Source organism: Fundulus heteroclitus, unplaced genomic scaffold (assembly GCF_011125445.2).
Source record: "Fundulus heteroclitus isolate FHET01 unplaced genomic scaffold, MU-UCD_Fhet_4.1 scaffold_195, whole genome shotgun sequence".
NCBI lineage: Eukaryota > Metazoa > Chordata > Actinopteri > Cyprinodontiformes > Fundulidae > Fundulus > Fundulus heteroclitus.
The window spans coordinates 2,210-11,717 of record NW_023396607.1 but is presented as its reverse complement, the minus strand read 5'-3'; the positions used below and the strand labels follow the sequence as shown (position 1 = coordinate 11,717).

Below are 9,508 nucleotides of genomic sequence, written 5' to 3'. Positions count from 1 at the left end.
CATCCTGTCGAGTCTGGGAGGAGAGCTGGACGTGGCAGTTGACAGGAAGGAAGCAGCTACGCGGTTGAGAATTTAACACAACAAACAAAGAAGGCGGTAGGAGCTGAGTTGGTGGATCACATAAGCTGTACATTGACTGTAGTAGCATGGCTTCTGCATCCGGAGGAAATAGTGGAAATGAAATGGAGTGGATGATATCGAGGTCAGCAAAAATGAAAAGAGCAATTAGAAAGAGACATGAAAGGGCAAGAAGTTGGTCGGAGGAAAGTGAGCCAGGAGCGGAAGGCTTTAAAAGGACAAAAATAAATCAAAGAGTGAGTTCACGGGAACAAGATAACGTAATACAGAAGTGGAATACAAAGTTGTGGTGGAATTTCAGCAAGAAAGGGGTTATATTCATCCGATAAAGATAACCAAAGCAATAGAGGTTGAGATAGGGAAAATCAAAACGGCTAGAATCATGAACAACAGAAAAGTGATAATTCAAGCTATCAGTGAGGCACAACAACAGAAGATAATTAAAATGAAAACTCTGATGGGAGAAAGAATTAAATCATATATACCAGGTTATATGGCAAGGTTGAGAGGAGTAATTTCAGGAGTTCCACTTGAAATGACAATGGAGGAGGTGAAGAATGAAATAAAAGGAGGGAAAATAACAAATGCCACCAGGATTAAAAGTAGAAGAGAAGGGGAACTCAAAGACACTATGGCTGTGATATTGCAGTTTGAAAATAACATGCCAGAAAATATACAGCTAGGATTCATGAACTATAAAGTTAGAGAGTACATCCCGAAACCGCTCAGATGTTTTACCTGTCAAAGAATGGGACATATTGCAAAAGAATGTAAGGGAAAAATTAGATGTGCAAGATGTGGAGGTCCACATGAATTTGGAAAGTGTGACAAAGACGCTAAAATCAAATGCTGTAACTGTGGTGGTGATCACAGTGCAGCCTATGGTGGATGTATAGTTCAAAGGGAAGCTAGAGAAGCCCAGAAAATCAAGATAACAGAAAGAGTTTCTTACGCAGAAGCAATAAAAAGAGTAAAGAAAGATAGTACAAGAGGAATGAGGCTGGGAGAAACAGATCAAAGTTACGCTTATCGGAACACAAATCAACGACTGAATGATCAGAGACAAATATTACAGTTTTTCTCAAATGCTAAAACACATTTCACAAACGTTTCGTCCATGTTCTCCAATGTCTAAACACAACACTATTTTCTAAAGCTACATAAACACAACCACACCTTCTCCCTTCAAAACTAAAACTTTCACACCCAAAGAGCAGCTCGAAGCTTTCAAAAATGTAAACACTATACACATCATTACACACTACAGCAAAACAATTGAAAACACAATGCTCAATTTGTGAGAAGGTTCTTTGTTTCTTTACTGCCAATGCATATTTTAGAAACTTTACAATTCTGGATCTTCTTAGAGTTCTGCAGAGGATTGGGCATTTAGATTTGTGAGTTTCATATGAAGGGTATAAAGCTATAGTAAATTCTGTACACTACTGTAACACAACTCACTGCAAAAGCAGAATCTATTGCACACAACAGTACTCTTGAAAACATGATCAGGGTGTGAAGCTTTTTTTTATTCATTTTACAGTATTTACACCACAATCACTGTGCGGCATCATGTCTGAGTTGAGTTATTCTAATGTGGGGACCTCATTCCCTCCTGTCTCTCTTGGACCGTGAGCAGTTTCCGAAACTCAAGCCCATCACCTTTCCTGCTCAGTGCAGACAGCCAATAACATTACATACAGCTGCCAAGCGCTGTGTGGTTTGAAAAAGTGTGTGTGTGTGTGTGTGTGTGTGTCTCTTACTAACAGGATTCAGCTTTACTTCACCTAGAAATAAATTACTTGTTTGTAGCCAACATATTACTTCCTGGAAGGGCTGCTTTAACAGATAGTTGGGTTTGCATTTTAGTCCCTTTTAATTGGGCACAGTTGTTTACACTCTAGGGGCTTGTTTTGACAATTCTTGCCATAATTTATGTCCACACATTGACATTTTCTCCTCCCCACATCCACTTTCTAATCATAGCCAATCCATTTCACACCCCTGTACCTAAACCATTGTTTATCACTTTATTTTACTTGGCAGCCATGAATGTTCAAATCTAAATTGCAAATCAAGCAATATATTTTTCCTCCGAAAACTTACATTGCCTCCGATTTCCACTGATATTGCTAGTGAACTGCTTTTGGTTCGTTGTTGTTCTGAAAGCTTTTTGCCAGATGAAGAGGGTCAAAAATGTTGACAGCAACGCTTGAAGGACTAGGAAGCATCTGTTTTTTACTGACCAATGGATTTTAGCTAGTGGTCTTCATCAGGACAGAAAAGTGTCGGTCAGCACTTGAAGTTTCCTGGTTCTTTAAGCCTTGCTGGAGCCTTATTTTTTCCCGGTTGTCACAGTGGGTACATACGTCTATAAGGCAGGTATCAATTGATACATTTTGGTAAGTAAAACGTTATGTACAAAGCACCTTTCAAGACAAAGATAAAGTGATTCACAAACAAATGTTAAAAAGACACAAGAAAAAGAATGAACAAAAGCAACTTTTATTCATTGAGTTTTATGACCTCAGAGACCAAGTAATTGAGTTCCAGGGTCTTGGAGCCACAGAAGAGAAAGCTCTGTCTCATTTAGTTTTCAATTTGTAAGAGCAGGTTTTAATCTCAAGACCTCAGCCCAGGATGGGGTGTAAGGATGTAAAAATTCAGAGACGTAGACTGGTGTCTGTCCATGCAGAGAACTCCAAGTCAAAACTAGTATCTTGAAATGCACTTAATAATAAACCGGGAGCCGATGAAGTTGCATCAGCAGTGGAGTCACAGGACAAAATTTGACTATCTAGTCAGGAACCTAGCTTCAGCATTTTGTACAGACTGCAACAGATCTAGGGAGGTTTTGGACAGATATGTGTAAATGGGCACTAATCCAGATGAGAAAAAAACAAAAGCACAAGCTTAAATGTCCATTTTTAGGACAATAGGGCTAACTTGGGAAATAGCCATGTTTCCATCATCATTTTTATGAGCATTTTGTAATATCGCTTTAGAAAAGGTTAATGGAAATGGCAAAATTCAAAATAACTTCCTCAGTATTGCAAAAAAAAAAAAAAAATACTAATTTGAGGCTGTCAGGGTTCTGTTGTGTTCTGCCTGGTTGCTTCCACAGGCTGAGGGGGCGTGTCCCACCACACCTGCGGCTCATCAGAGGCAGCTTCTTCTGGGTACTTAAGCAGCGCGCAGACAGATGGAAGATGCCAGAACCTTAAACCAGTCGTGGTACGACGTGGCCTCTGACCAAACCTTGGAAACCTGCTAGTAAGTCTTTCGTTTCTCAGTTTTGGACTAATTTTTATCTCCTGTTTTTGTCAGTTTTTGTGTGCATGGAAGCACTTACCTGTCCTGACATCCCGAGAAAGATTTCAAACCAGTGGAATCAATTGCTCAGATCCTGCTCTGGCGGTCCCCCTCATACTCCCTTGGCGTTACCAAGACGGGCGTGAGGTCCCCTTCCCGGATTCCACTGGTACTCCAAAGACTCCTGTACTCTGGTCAATCTCTTTGTCATTCACGCCTGAGGTTTGCTTCGGGTCTCTCACCAGCTACATCAGCCGCCCTCCAGCCACTACCACCAACTAGTGTAGGCGTACTATTCGGCATATTTCTGGTTCTTGGTTTGTGTTATGATATATTTTTCTGGGATGAACCCGGACACAGCACGCACACACAGTCAGTTCTTATGAGTGAGTTTTTATTGAATAGTGTGGAAGATGGATGATGAGACCAGAGTCTTACAACGGACGGAGGTGAAGGGTGTAGAAGCTGGCTGGCAGGAGGAGTGTGGAGAGACTGACCGGGAGGAACTCTGGAGCCGAACACTGGAGAGCAGGACCTCTGAGCAGAGCCGTGGAGCGCAGAGCATCAGAGCCGAGCAGAGCATCAGAGCCGAGCAGAGCATCAGAGCCGAGCAGTGGCGAGCAGAACGTCAGAGCCGAGCAGTGGCGAGCAGAACGTCATAGCCGAGCAGAGGCGAGCAGAGCATCAGAGCCGAGCAGTGGCGAGCAGAGCATCAGAGCCGAGCAGAGCATCAGAGCCGAGCAGAGCATCAGAGCCGAGCAGTGGCGAGCAGAACGTCAGAGCCGAGCAGAGGCGAGCAGAGCATCAGAGCCGAGCAGTGGCGAGCAGAGCATCAGAGCCGAGCAGAGGCGAGCAGAACGTCGGAGCCGAGCAGTGGCGAGCAGAACCTCAGAGCCGAGTAGTGGAGCACAGGACGTCCGAGCCGTGCAGTGGAGGGCTGAACGTCCGAGCCGAGCGGTAGAGGTCTGAACGTCTGAGCCGAACGGTGGAGGTCTGAACGTCTGAGCTGAATACTGGAGAAAACAAAAAACTGTCGGAAAGTCTTTGGGCTGACTGAAACAAGACCAGGTGAAAGGAGTCTTCAGGCTGACGGGTACAAACGGAGCTGACAAGAAAAACTGGCAGGGACTGAGCGGGAGTGAACGCTATGGACCGGCGACGGGAACAGAAAGAGGTGAGTCTGATAAAGCGGTGGGAACAGGTGGAAGCAGTTGTGGGTTAATTGCAGCCTGCCAGGTGAAACTGATCAGGCTGCGCAGGAACAAGAGAGAGGGAGAGAGGCTCAGCATGCAGCCAATAAGCTGCATCCTGACAGTTTGAATTAATTTTTCTCCTCTCTCCCTTGCAGTCAACCCTGCCCCGACGTTCAGACCTCGTTCCGGCGACTAGTTGTCGTGGTTTTTTTTTGTGTTCTTCTGCACTTTTCTTAATAAACAACCCCAAAAAGACTGTGCTCTGGTCTGCATGTGGGCTAAGCATCTCAAAAAAATGACAGAAGAGGCTTTGGATTTTGCAAAAAAAGTGTTAATATCCAAGAAGGGAGATGGAAATGCGTTTGCAGAATATGTCATTTCCGACTAGCATTTCTTTCTCACTGGCCGTAGGTAACTCCTCCAATGCTAGTTCCTGAAAGCCCCTCTGTTTATTTAGAAGTGCAGTCTATTGCTAGTTTACATTATCTACTTTCTGTTTATTATGGCCATGCTGAAGCTCGACTTCTGATGGAATTACACTTTTCATAGCCTTGTAAATTCGCTCAGATATTTGATGGAAACAGCTCTAACTCAAATTTTCATGTTTTGCAACATATTAAAGTTTGCTCAAAATTTGCATGACAATTGGATGGAAACATGTCTTATGTTTCACAAATAGTAGAAAAAACAACGAACCAGAGATTTGACATATTTTTCAAACGTATTGGCCGAATCACAGATAATCCTAACAGCAGATTGAGTGAAACATCCAAGAGGCCCAATGATTCAATTGAATTATAATAGCCCCTATTTACAACACGTCATCTCAAGGCGCATTACAAATTGGTCAAAAAGTTTCCTATCTAAGGTAACCCAGCAGATTGCATCAAGTCTTGACTCCTCCTGAAAGCGCATAGGGCCACAGTGGACAGTCGTCTTCATTGTTGATGGCTTTGCAGCAATTATTTATTATGATTTGATTTTTCTCGTGCAAAGATGATTACTTTCAGACAAAAAATACACAACTCAGGAGAAAGTGAACCAGGGCAGTTGTTCACCTTTTGTTAACATTTACTCTCCAGTTAATGCATACAAAGTTTTTTAAATCGATTTGTTTTTTTGCAAACATAACATGTTGTTTTTAACTGAACAAACATTTCTTAATGTGTTATCTGGAAATAAAATGTTTATGTACAGTGCACTACTGCCATGGTTTGCTGTTTTGTGTGCAGAAGGAACAAATTAAACAGCTTCCCCAGCACACATCATCAAATAAACCCCTTTGAGATTCAAGTGATAAATTGCAGGTCAAACATCTAAAGCGCTTCACTTGAATTTCACTGGAAAATCATCCTTTTTTATTTTATTTTTTTTATGTTAATTGCTGGCAGGTCGATCCTCAGGTTTTGGTTTGGTGCCTGTCAGGAACCGTATATACAAGCAGCTCCTTCACTCATCCAGCACATCCAGAGAGGTACCTGAGGCTGTAGTCTGACACAGAAGTATAGGAAAAAAGGTGTTTCTGCAGTGGCGTTGGTAAACAGCTTTACATTCAACTTCTATGAATTTATCAAACTGTTTTTCTTTATTGAAGGTGATTTTTGTCTTCAATATGCATTATGAAGGTTCTGACTGGGCTGTTGTTTCTTTGGGTCTTGTTGGCTCTGAATCAAGCTGCTGGGGAGTTTTTACGACTCCTGGTGGGTTCAGTCTGTTAAAGAGACTATTCCTGACAATGGTTCCTTTATTTCTACGGACAGACTTGTTTAATGTAATTACATATATAACTTGAAAATTTCAGAAGAAATTTAAGAAGGCGCCCGCCATCTGTATGTGCTGAAAAGGAAAATTTAAGCTCTTCAGAAAGAATGCTGCTCATTTCAAATACGTTTGTTCCCTTAAAAATCATCCTTGGTTGTAGGCTTTTATTGCTTGGGGATTTTAAATCAAATGCTTTTAGAGGTTCTCCAGACAAAAAGACCTACGTTTTGATGTATAATTTGTGTACATAGAGTGAAAATTGAGCGAGTAGGCTGAAGTTGTTATGTGTTTTTTGCATAATTTTTTCTTTGGGGTTTGTTGCCGGTCTGATGTGATTTACGAAAAATGTATAAATCCCACACCAATGAGGGTTACATTTCCTGAATCCAGCAAATTTTTGTTCCAACCGTAACTGGAAATGGTGTCAAGTACAAAAAAGCACACTTCGCTGGCGTCGAGACACACGTTTCGATATTTAGTTTGTGGGGGTAGACCCTACGGTTCGGGCTGTATTAACGGTGACGGAAGATTAAAATGGAATAATAATAATATAGAAACCCCTTGTTGGGTGCATAGTAGTAGGCCTCCGCCATGCATTTTCAATGCATAGGCGGGCGCCTAATAATGAATAACAAAAAGCTGGGTCCCAACTCAACTGAGGTCAACAAAACACTAACTGAGATAAACTCAACCCATATATGTGGTAGAGTATAACAAAAGAACAAAATAAAAATTTTGTAAAAGTAACATCAAAATAAGTAAAGCAGACAAAACATAAACTTAGCACAAATTAATAAATAAATGTTAAAGTGATGTTGTGTGATCAGCCATTGAGGATATAAATCAGACTGTAAGTTTAAAGCCACTGAAAAGTGAGACTTTCACAGGCTGCCCATCACAGCAGGGGATCTGATTCATCTTCAGTTATTTTTTACATGTGCAAAGATGATAACTTTCAGTTAAAAAAATACACAAAATGACTAATTCAGAAAAAGTGAACCACTTTGTGTTAACATTAACTTTCCAGTTAACACATACAAGAGGTTTTTTTGCTGGATTAAAATGATTTTTTTCTTGCAAGCATTACATTGTTTGTTTCTAACCCACAGATTTCGCATTTTATGTGTTAGCTGGAAATTAAATGTTTATTTAACGTTCACTTTTCTGAGAGCAGAAAAAAAAATTAAACACCCCTCCACAACACACAATAAACCCCTTTGAGATTCAAGTCATAAATTACCGGTGAAACATCTAAAGTGCTTCACTTGAATTTCACTAGAAACATTTTGTATGTTTTTTTGTTTGTTTTACTAGAAGGTCTGCCCCCAATGCTTGGTTACCTGTCAAGAACGTTATATAAGAGCAGCTCTTTGTCTCGTCCAGCATATCAAGACAGGAAAGCTGAGGCTGTAGTCTGATGCTGAAGTAAAGGAAAGAAGGTATTTCTGCTGTGGAGTAGGTAAACAGCTTTACATCTAACTTCTATGACTTCTTTATTAAACTGAGAATGTTTGTCTTTATTGAAGGGTGATTATCGTCTTCCATCTGCATCATGAAGGTTCTGACTGGACTGTTTGTTTGTGCCTTGTTGGCTCTGAATCAAGCTGCTGGTGAGTTCTCTGGCTCCCTCTGGAGCCAGAGAACAGAGAAACGTGTCTCATTGACCTGGAATGAGACACGTTTTTGTTAGTAGCTAACCTTAAAACTCTGATATTTGCTAAACTGAGCTCTTTTTCATACAGCTGAATCTGGAGACTGGACAGATCCAGAAGGGAAAGTGACCCTTCCGCCTCATTTAGGACTGATTTATCATGATCGGCTCTGCTAAACAAATAATTTTAACATGTTTTCCACTTTTCCAGATGTGGGAAATAAACTTGCAGCTGAGGAGACTGCTACAGATGGTGAGATTATGTTTTTATATTAGTTTGGCTCTTATGGAAGAAAGGTCACAGAGGCTGCAGCAACACAAAGCAAGACACTCTTCTTAGACTAACATAAATCCTTTTCAATATCAACAACTAATGCACAGTGGAAGTTACATGTTGGCCTACAGGTTGTGTTTAGTTTATTATATTTAATGTTTCTTAGTATGGGGTAAGGATTTGTTACTAGACTTATATGCAGGAGTTTTTATCAAGAAGCATCACACCATGATGATCAAGGAGCTCTCAGAACAAGTCAGGGACAAAGTTGTTGAGAAATACAAGTCAGGGTGAGGTTTTATAAAAATTTCTAAAACTTTGATGTTCCCCCAGAGCACAGTCAGATCAATCGTCTTCATCTGGAAGGTTCACGGTGCCACAACCAAGGTGCCAAGGGAGGCCTGCCACGTAAGACAGGAATTAATAATTAAAAAAGGCAGCACAGAGACAAAGGTGACCTTGAAGGAGGTGCAGAGCTCCACATTAGAGACTGGAATATCAGCCCATAGGACCACAAAGAAGCAAAACCTATTACTTAGTGTTTAAAAGTAGGTGCAGTTTGGGTTTGCCAAAAGGTACATTAGACACTCTCCAAATGTATGGAGGAAGGTGCTTTGGTCAGATGAGAGTAAAACTGAACTTTCCAGCCACCAAAGAAAACCCTGTGTCTAATGTACGTATGTCAGACCCAACATAACCCTATCATCCCAAGAACACCATTTTTCCAGTGAAACATGGTGTGGCAGCATTATGCTGTGGGGATGGTTTTCAGCAGCAAGGACTGGAAAAATTATCCAAGTTAAGGAAAATATAGCTGGTGCTAAATACAGGGATATCCTGGAGCAGAACCGAATTCATGTTAGACCTGAGGATCTCTGAGGAACACATATTTACCAGGGTAGCCAATGATTGCGCCCAGGTATTAGTAATCTTTATTGGAATTTGATGCTGTTGACAAAGATTTTACGTGAGACTGCATCTGTCTGCAGCAACACACCTGCTCAGGGGTTCTTGTCCTGGTTGGTTGGTGTGAAGTTCAACAATCGCTGCTTCAGCTTCATTGCAAACCCCATGACTTGGGCGAGAGCTCAGGTGAACCAAGTCTTTGCATTTCCTTAAAGCATTTCCTTATAACAGTCATTTTTATGACCGTAGTTTTGCTATTGAGTTGACCGATGAACTCTCTGTTTGTCTCGACTGCAGAGAAACTGTGGGTTTATGCAGGCAACTCTAGCATCT

At 41.2% G+C, this 9,508-nt stretch overlaps 1 long non-coding RNA gene across 1 annotated transcript; it reads left to right on the top strand.

The window, feature by feature from the left end:
* LOC118559001 lies at window positions 1–3,685 on the top strand. Its single transcript, XR_004928590.1, has 3 exons — window positions 1–96; window positions 3,203–3,312; window positions 3,406–3,685. It is a non-coding gene; the product is annotated as an uncharacterized LOC118559001 (long non-coding RNA).
* The last annotated feature ends 5,823 nt before the right edge of the window (window positions 3,686–9,508 follow it).